Source organism: Cyclopterus lumpus, chromosome 21 (genome assembly GCF_009769545.1).
Source record: "Cyclopterus lumpus isolate fCycLum1 chromosome 21, fCycLum1.pri, whole genome shotgun sequence".
Lineage (NCBI taxonomy): Eukaryota > Metazoa > Chordata > Actinopteri > Perciformes > Cyclopteridae > Cyclopterus > Cyclopterus lumpus.
In genome coordinates this window covers 14,074,456-14,083,869 of record NC_046986.1, presented here as the reverse complement: position 1 = coordinate 14,083,869, position 9,414 = coordinate 14,074,456, and positions in this window count along the sequence as shown.

Genomic DNA, 9,414 nt, shown 5'->3' with positions numbered 1-9,414 from the left:
GCTTTGGCCACACCCTCGACCTTGTTCTTACATATGGCATTGACATTGAGCATTTGGAGGTCTTCCCACAGAACCCTCTTCTGTCAGACCATTACCTCATAACGTTTGAGTTTATACTCCCGGAGTATACACCGTTAGTCAAAAGTTTCTACACCAGATGTCTAACTGACAGTGCTGTAGCTAAATTTAAAGAAGCGATTCCTTCGGCATTTGATTCAATACCACGTCTCAATGTGACAGAGGACTCCTGTTCTAACTTTAGTCCGTCCCAGATTGATCATCTTGTCGATAGTGCTACAGGCTCACTGAGAATGACACTAGACTCGATAGCCCCACTGAAGAAAAAGACAGTGAGGCAAAGGAGGTTTGCTCCCTGGTATAACCCTCAGACCCGCGACCTAAAGCAAACTTCACGAAAGCTCGAAAGTATATGGCGTTCCACCAATCTAGAAGAATCACGCTTAGTTTGGCGAGATAGTCTTAAAACATATAAAAAGGCTCTCCGTAATGCCAGAGCAGCCTATTACTCATCAGTAATAGAGAAAAATAATAACAACCCCAGGGTTCTCTTTAGCACTGTAGCCAGGCTGACCGTGTATTCCTATAGACCTCAGTAGTAATGACTTCATGAACTTCCCATCCATCCATTATCACCCGCTTATCCGGGGTCGGGTCGCGGTGGCAGCAGGTTCAGCAGGCCGACCCAGGCCTCCCTCTCACCCGCAACAGTTTCCAGCTCATTCTGGGGGATCCCGAGGCGTTCCAAGGCCAGCCGGGAGATATAATCCCTCCAGCGTGTCCTCGGTCTTCCCCGGGGCCTCCTACCAGTTGGACGTGCCCGGAAAACCTCTAATGGGAGGCGTCCAGGAGGCATCCTGACTAGATGCCCGAACCACCTCAGCTGACTCCTTTCGACACGAAGGAGCAGCGACTTGACTCCAAGCTCCCCCCTGATGTCCGAGCTCCTTACCCTATCTCTAAGGCTGAGCCCGGCCACCCTACGGAGGAAGCTAATTTCGGCCGCTTGTATCCAAGATCTCGTTCTTTCGGTCACGACCCAGAGTTCGTGACCATAGGTGAGGGTTGGAACGTAGACCGACCAGTAAATGGAGAGCTTTGCCTTCTGGCTCAGCTCCCTCTTCACCAAGACGGACCGGTACAGCGCCTCTTTTACTGCTGCGGGAGATCGACAGGCGGATGCCTGTCGATCTCCCGCTCCACCTTACCCTCACTCGTGAACAAGACCCCGAGATACTTGAACTCCTTCGCTTGGGGTAGGCAGTTTGCCCCCACCTGGAGGGAGCAATCCGCCGGTTTCCGGCAGAGCACCATGGCCTCAGATTTGGAGGTGCTAACTCTCATCCCTGCCGCTTCGCACTCGGCTGCAAAACGCCCCAGTGAATGCTGGAGGTCACGGTCCGAGAAGGCAAACAGGACCACATCATCTGCAAACAGCAGAGAGGTGATCCCGAGACTCCCGAACCGGATCCTCTCCGCCCCCTAGCTGCGCCTAGATATCCTGTCCGTGAAGGTCACGAACAGGACCGGTGATAAAGGGCAGCCCTGGTGGAGGCCAACACCCACCGGGAACGTGTCTGACTTACTACCGAGGAGACGAACACAGCTCCTACTGCAGGCGTACAGAGACCGGATGGCCCGTGCCAACGGGTCCGGCACCCCATACTCCCGCAGCACCCCCCACAAAAACCCCAGAGGGACCCGGTCGAAAGCCTTCTCCAGGTCTACAAAGCAAATGTAAACTGGTTGGGCAAACTCCCAGGACCCCTCCAGTAATCTTGCGAGGGTAAAGAGCTGGTCCACTGTTCCACGACCGGGACGGAATCCGCACTGTTCGTCTTGAATCTGAGGTTCGACAAGCGGTCGGAGCCTCCTCTCCAGCACCCTTGCATAAGCTTTTCCCGGGAGGCTGAGCAGTGTGATACCACGATAGTTAGAGCACACTCTCCGGTCCCCCTTCTTGAAGATGGGAACCACCACCCCGGTCTGCCAGTCCATGGGCACTGTTCCCGACCCCCATGCGACACTGAAAAGGCGTGTCAACCAAGACAGCCCAACAATGTCCAGCGCTTTCAGCATCTCAGGGCGGATCTCATCCACCCCTGGCGCCTTGCCACCAAGGAGCTTTTTGACTACCTTAGCCACCTCTGCCAGGGATATGGGTGAATCCACCCCAAAGTCTTCCGGCGCTGCCCCCTCTCCAGGGGACATGTTGGCCGGGTTTAGGAGTTCCTCAAAGTGCTCTTTCCACCGCCCGATGATGTCCCCAGTCCGGGTCAGCAGTCCCCCCCCCCTGCTGAGAACAGCCTGGGGTAGACCCTGCTTACCCTTCCTGAGCCGTCGGATGGTTTGCCAGAACTTCCTTGAGGCCAACCGAAAGTCCTTCTCCATGGCCTCCCCGAACTCCTCCCATGCCCGAGTTTTAGCCTCCGCGACCATCGCCGCTGCAGCCCTTCTGGCCCGCCGGTACCCGTCAGCTGCTTCAGGAGACCCCTGGGCCAGCCAGGCCCGAAAGGCCTCCTTCTTCAGTTTGACGGCTTCCCTCACCCCCGGTGTCCACCACCGGGTTCTCGGGTTGCCGCCACGACAGGCACCGATGACCTTACGGCCACAGCCCCGAGCAGCCGTGTCCACAATAGAGGCTTTGAACAAGGTCCACTCGGATTCCATGTCCCCAGCCTCCCTCGCGATTTGTGAGAAGTTCTTCCGGAGGTGGGAGTTGAAGACCTCCCGGACAGGATCCTCTGCCAGACGTTCCCAGTTCACCCTCACTACACGTTTGGGCTTGCCAGGTCTTTCTAGCCGAGTCCCCCGCCATCTGATCCAACTCACCACCAGGTGGTGATCAGTTGACAGCTCTGCTCCCTTCTTCACCCGAGTGTCCAAGACATACGGCCGCAGATCAGATGATATGATTACAAAGTCGATCATTGATCTCCGGCCTAAGGTGTTCTGGTACCAGGTACACTTATGAGCCACCTTATGTTCGAACATGGTGTTCGTTATGGACAAACTGTGGCTAGCACAGAAGTCCAACAACAAAACACCATTCGGGTTCAGATAGGGCAAGCCGTTCCTCCCAATCACGCCCCGCCAGGTTTCTCTGTCATTGCCCACATGAGCGTTGAAGTCTCCCAGGAGAACTATGGAGTCGGCAGGCGGCGCCCTTTCCAGGACCCCTCCCACCGACTCCAAGAAGGCCGGATACTCCGAAATGCTGTTCGGTGCATAAGCACAAACAACAGTCAGAGCCTTACTCCCCGCAACCCGTAGGCGCAGGGAGGCGACCCTCTCGTTTCTCGTACTCCAACACAGCGGCGCTCAGCCGGGGGCTCGTGAGTATCCCCACTCCCGCCCGGCGCCTCTCACCCTGGGCAACTCCAGAAAAGGACAAAGTCCAACCCTTCTCCAGGAGCTTGGTTCCAGAGCCCATGCTGTGCGTGGAGGTGAGCCCAACTATATCTAGCTGGTACCGCTCCACCTCCTGCACCAGCTCCGGCTTTTTCCCCGCTAGTGAGGTGACGTTCCACGTCCCTAGAGCTAGTCTATGCCGCCAGCGATCGGCCCGCCCAGGTCTCCCGCCTGGCCCGCCGCCCGGTCTACATAGCACCCGACCCTGATAATTCTCCCTGCGGGTGGTGGATCCACAGGGTGACTGCTGCTCCATGATGTTTTTTCGGGCTGAGCCCGACCAGGCCCCATGGGCGAAAGCCCGGCCACCAGACGCTCGCCGACGAGCTCCCCTCCTGGGTCTGGCTCCGGGAGGGTGCCCCGGTTTCCCTTGTCCGGGCAAGGTAGCTTCAGTCCGTGGGCTGCTTATCATTCATGAACTTCATGAACTTCTTCAATGAAAAGATTTTAACTATTAGAGGCAAGATTGATGATCTCTTGCCCTCAACTACTGCCGATCTGTCATCAAGAGGAGTGGCCTTGGAAACGGATGTATGCCCTGGTGTATATTTGGATAGCTTTTCTCCCATTCTCCGGTTTCTACTTCTAAACCGTCTACCTGTCTCTTAGACCCCATCCCAACGAGGCTGCTTAAAGACGTGTTGCCTTTAATTGGCACCTCTCTGCTGGATATTGTTAATGTGTCTTTGCTAACAGGGCATGTACCACATTCCTTCAAAGTAGCTGTAATTAAACCTCTCCTGAAAAGCCCACTCTTAATCCAGAGGTGTTGGCTAACTACAGACCAATCTCTAACCTTCCCTTCCTCTCTAAGATCCTTGAGAAAGTAGTCGCAAATCAGTTGTGTGACTTCCTACATCAGAATAGTTTATTTGAGGAGTTTCAGTCAGGATTTAGAAAACACCACAGCACAGAGACAGCACTGGTGAAAATTACAAATGACCTCCTAATTGCATCAGATAAAGGACTCATCTCCGTACTGGTATTATTAGACCTTAGTGCTGCGTTCGACACCATTGATCATGACATCCTATTACAGAGACTGGATCAGTCGATTGGCATTTCAGGTACCGCACTAATTTGGTTTAAATCCTATTTATCAGATCAATCTCAATTTGTATTTGTAAACGATGAAGCCTCAATGACCACCAACGTTAATCACGGAGTTCCACAAGGTTCTGTGCTTGGACCAATTTTATTTACCTTATATATGCTTCCTTTGGGCAATATTATCAGGAAACACTGCATAAACTTTCATTGCTATGCAGACGATACTCAATTATATCTATCGATCAAACCAGAGGAGACCAACCAGCTCGCTAAAATTCAAGAATGTCTTAAAGACATGAAATCATGGATGACCTGCAACTTCCTGATGTTAAACTCAGACAAAACTGAAGTTATTTTACTGGGCCTTGAACACCTCAGAGATCAATTATCTGGTGATGTGGTTTCTGTAGATGGCATTTCCCTGGCATCCAACACCACTGTAAAGAATCTAGGCGTTATCTTTGACCGAGACTTGTCCTTTAACTCCCACGTTAAGCAAATCTCAAGGATTGCATTTTTTCATCTACGTAACATTTCAAAAATCAGGCACATCTTGTCTCAAAAAGATGCAGAAAAGCTGGTTCACGCGTTTGTTACTTCCAGACTAGATTACTGCAACTCCTTATTATCAGGCTGCTCTAATAAGTCTCTTAAATCCCTCCAGTTGATCCAGAATGCTGCAGCTCGTGTACTCACAAAAACTAAGAAAAGAGATCACATTACTCCTGTATTAGCTGCTCTGCACTGGCTCCCTGTAAAATCAAGAATCATATTTAAAATTCTTCTCCTCACCTACAAAGCCTTGATTGGTGATGCACCATCATATCTTAAGGAGCTTGTAGTACCATATTGCCCCACTAGAGAGCTGCGCTCACTAAATGCGGGGCTACTCGTGGTTCCTAGAGTCCTAAAAAGTAGGATGGGAGCAAGAGCCTTCAGTTATCAAGCTCCTCTTTTATGGAACCATAAAGGGATGCTTCCACTTTCAGTCCGGGAGGCAGACACAGTCACCTCATTCAAGAATAGACTTACGACTTTCCTGTTTGATAGTGCTTATAGTTAGGGCTGAATCAGGTTTGCCCTGGTCGAGCCCTATGATATGCTGCTATAGGCTTATAGGCTGCTGGGGGATGTTTTAGAATACACTGAGCACCTATCTCATCTTCTCTCTCTCTCCTTATGGATGAATTTACATCTCTCCATTGCACCTTATTAACTCTGCTTCCTCCCCGGAGTCGTTGTGACTTCACATCTCATAGGGTCCATTGGACCTGGAGGTGTCTGATGCCTGGTGAGCCGGCCTCCCGCGTTGGCCCTGCTTATGCGCCTCCTCTCTACCTCCTTCTGTTTCATGGATTGGAGTTCCATTCATACATTGTCATATTCATGTGATGTGTTTATGTAACTTTGTAAATGCTGTTCATTCTGTACACATGACATCTATTGCTTCTGTCCGTCCGGGGAGAGGGATCCTCCTCTGTTGCTCTCCTGAAGGTTTCTTCCCTTTTTTCCCTGTCAAAGGTTATTTTTGGGGAGTTTTTCCTGATTCGATGTGAGGTCCTGGGACAGGGATGTCGTATGTGTACAGATTGTAAAGCCCTCTGAGGCAAATTTGTAATTTGTGATATTGGGCTATACAAAATAAACTGAATTGAATTGAATTGAATAAAATATTTGTGATAATAAATGGCTGATGGAAATACACACACACACAGACACACACACACTCATACACACATTTTGTCATACGCAGTTTAGAAACATTGTGAGGACAGAATATGATAACAAATCCCCTCTCCAGAGCCCCAGCATTCAATAATTTACTTTTACCCCCTACATATTGTATGACTTCAATCTCTATTGAATTGGGATCTATCAGGGTGTATTAACATTCAAGCATTCTGAAAGAATAGGGCCTGCCTGCCTCACACATGGCATCATGTTTTTGTGATACAAATGATTTGTATGATTTGAGTTACGACAAAAAAGAACAAAACAGGCCAAACAGGAAAAAAAAATATATTACGGCAGTTAAAGTTGGGTAAAATCTGGTCACTGTCCTTTTGGCACAGTCGATAATATGCGCATGATTATTAACCATTACTTCTGTGATCATGCGGTTAGTACAATGCAATATTGCAGCTTACATTTTCAATAAACTTTATTCAGAACTGCTTCTGGATGCATGCAAAGACACACACACACACACACACACACACACACACACAAACACACACCTGTCTCCCATGCTCAGTCCCTCTGAGCCTCCCCTGCTCCACTTTTCTTTTTCATCTGTCATTCTGGAGCATGTCAGTGTTTAACCCCCTCCCACGCTGGCACGTACGAACGCACACACACCGCCTTTAATCTTTAACAAACTGCACAAACATACACAGTTGCTCAAACACTGCTTTTTCCCTTCTTTCCACCTTAACACAACACACTTCCACACACACTCCACACACACTGACAATCCAGGGCACCGGTTTAAACAGACAGACACAGTTGAGACAGTTGTCATATATCTTTTTGCTCTCTTTCTCTGATGCTCTGTGTCATTACGGGGCCGGTAGAGTCTGGACTGTCATTTACAGTCGATTTGTGTGTGTGTGTGTGTGTGTGTGTGTGTGTGGCAGGGGTGTTTTGTGGGGTGATATAGGCCGCTTGCGTATCTACTCATGCTGACAGCAATCATTTTGTAGTCCGGTCAAAGAGGGCATCTGCCATCCCACCAGACTCTCTCCTCTTCTCCGTGGGAGAAACAGTTTAGGAGGCAACAGGGGTGCCTTCCTCATGCATCCAGGCTACTTATGGATTTTTTAATTATTATTATGGTGTGCGTAGCTCAAAATAAGAAGGTTTAAAAATGTAACCCTAAACTTGCACTTCTCTGTGAGTGAGGGGAGATGCTCGGCTCTTTAAATCCTCTGGGGTGGGTTAAGGTGGAAAGTATAGGGATGTGGTGTTCCATAAAGATGTGGCTAAATTTACAGTGAGAGCTGCAGTTAGCGAATATAATTCAACAATCAGCAATATTTTATAAGGGATCGAATCACGTTTTTCTCTCGTAAAAAAGCAATGCTTGTTTTACATCATAACGTGTGTAACATAAATGTAATTTATAAAGACCCCCATGAACGTAAAAGTATAAGTACATTCTTTTGTGCAAATAAAGACATAAAAAACTGGGTGTTGTTATGCATCCGCCTGCTTAAGTATCCCAAAATATACATGTCCTTGGTGTGTCCTTCACAATATCCACTTTAGAATGTGCAAAATGTGTTAATTTCCCTGGTTCTGCGTTGCTGGGGATGAAAACCAAATGCTTTGAGACCCAGATGAAAAATGACATCTTATCATATCTCGCATGTTTAATAGCTCTACAGACCATGTGACAGCATAGACAACGGGGGCCAACGTGCCTGCAATATTGAGAAGTCCTTAATTAAGTGTGGCCAATGCTGTGCGTGCCTGTGTGTGTGAGAGAGAGTAGCCTGCATGTAGGAGCATTTTCGAAACTATTGGACACAGAATTCTAAGCAAGCTCACGGATGTCATGGGGGGATTTAAATGCGCCATGCGTAAAAGCATTAGCGCCATATTTCTGATAAGGATTCATGGCAGGAACATGGCACAAAACAGATTAGGAATAAGACGCACAGGAGCCAATAGAGATAATCCCGTTATCTCTTGGATGTAAAATGCCAATGTGGGAGCATCCTCAGAGACTGAGATGAACTGAACATTAACTAATGCCGCAGATATACCGAAGGAGGCAGAGATGGAGGAGGAGAACAAAACAACATTGGCAACCTGATGTAAACACTGTATGGATTGACCTTAAGGGACACACATGCCGTTTACCGCAATGTCACCGGTGATCTTGGTTTACTTCATTAATTGAGAGCCCTCACACGCGCACGCCCGCACGGTCTACCGATTTCCTCTTGATGACATTGTATCACCTTTGACAATTCACTGTCACTTACAACAGCCGGGCAGTAATACACGAGCCGGCCGGCTGTTAAACAAATGTGGGGCTCTGCTCATTCATGGTTTTGGGATACCGGGTGCCGGTAGGGACGCGCGTCGGTCATCACCTGCCTTCTAACCAGAGCGCATTTAACATTACGCACGGTAGGAAAACGCGCGCGCACGCACGCACACACACACGCACGCACACACGCATGCATTCACAGATAACCTAGTAAACACACATTAAGAAAAACAAGACAAAATGAAGACAGCAGACTTACGGGATGACCCTGGGCTCTGCGGGCTCCTTTGTGCGCCCCATTGTGAAATTCCCGTTATTCCCGTTTGGAATCCTCAAATGCCGTGGTCGCAGTCCACGTCTCTGCAAATGTACCAAAGGATCACATACAGGATGAGGAGTATGGCGAAGATGAAGAGCGCTACTAGGATGGCCTTGGTCACTGGAGAGATGATCGACTGCATGTCAGGAGCAGAGCCGGGCAGAGCGGCGTGGGGCTCCCCGTCCGTCCGTCCGTCCTCAGTTTGCTATCTCTCGCGCGCTCCACCTCTCCTCTCCGCGGCTCTGGTAGCAACTGTTGAGGACGGAGCCGAGGGTTTTGTCTTGCGCGAACACACACATTAAGAGCCCGACGCACATGCACACGCACTCCGCGACGCGAATTTCTATCAGCAATCCAGGCGCGCAACGCGTGGGGGCTTCCCTAGCTAGAAGCCGCGCAGGAGTGGGCTCTCTGTCTCCAGATCCACGCTCTCCGGCTGCATGTCGCACACCAGAAGAGACAGAGACCGCGGAGACCGGAGTGATAACTGTCACTGGAAACGTTACGTTCAAAGAACGTTACAAAAACCTGATTATATTCAGCAGGTGGAGGTGTGTCGTGTTAAATCCGGCAGAGATAAAGACACAAAATGAAGAAGTTGTGCGCCGAGCTGCACTTG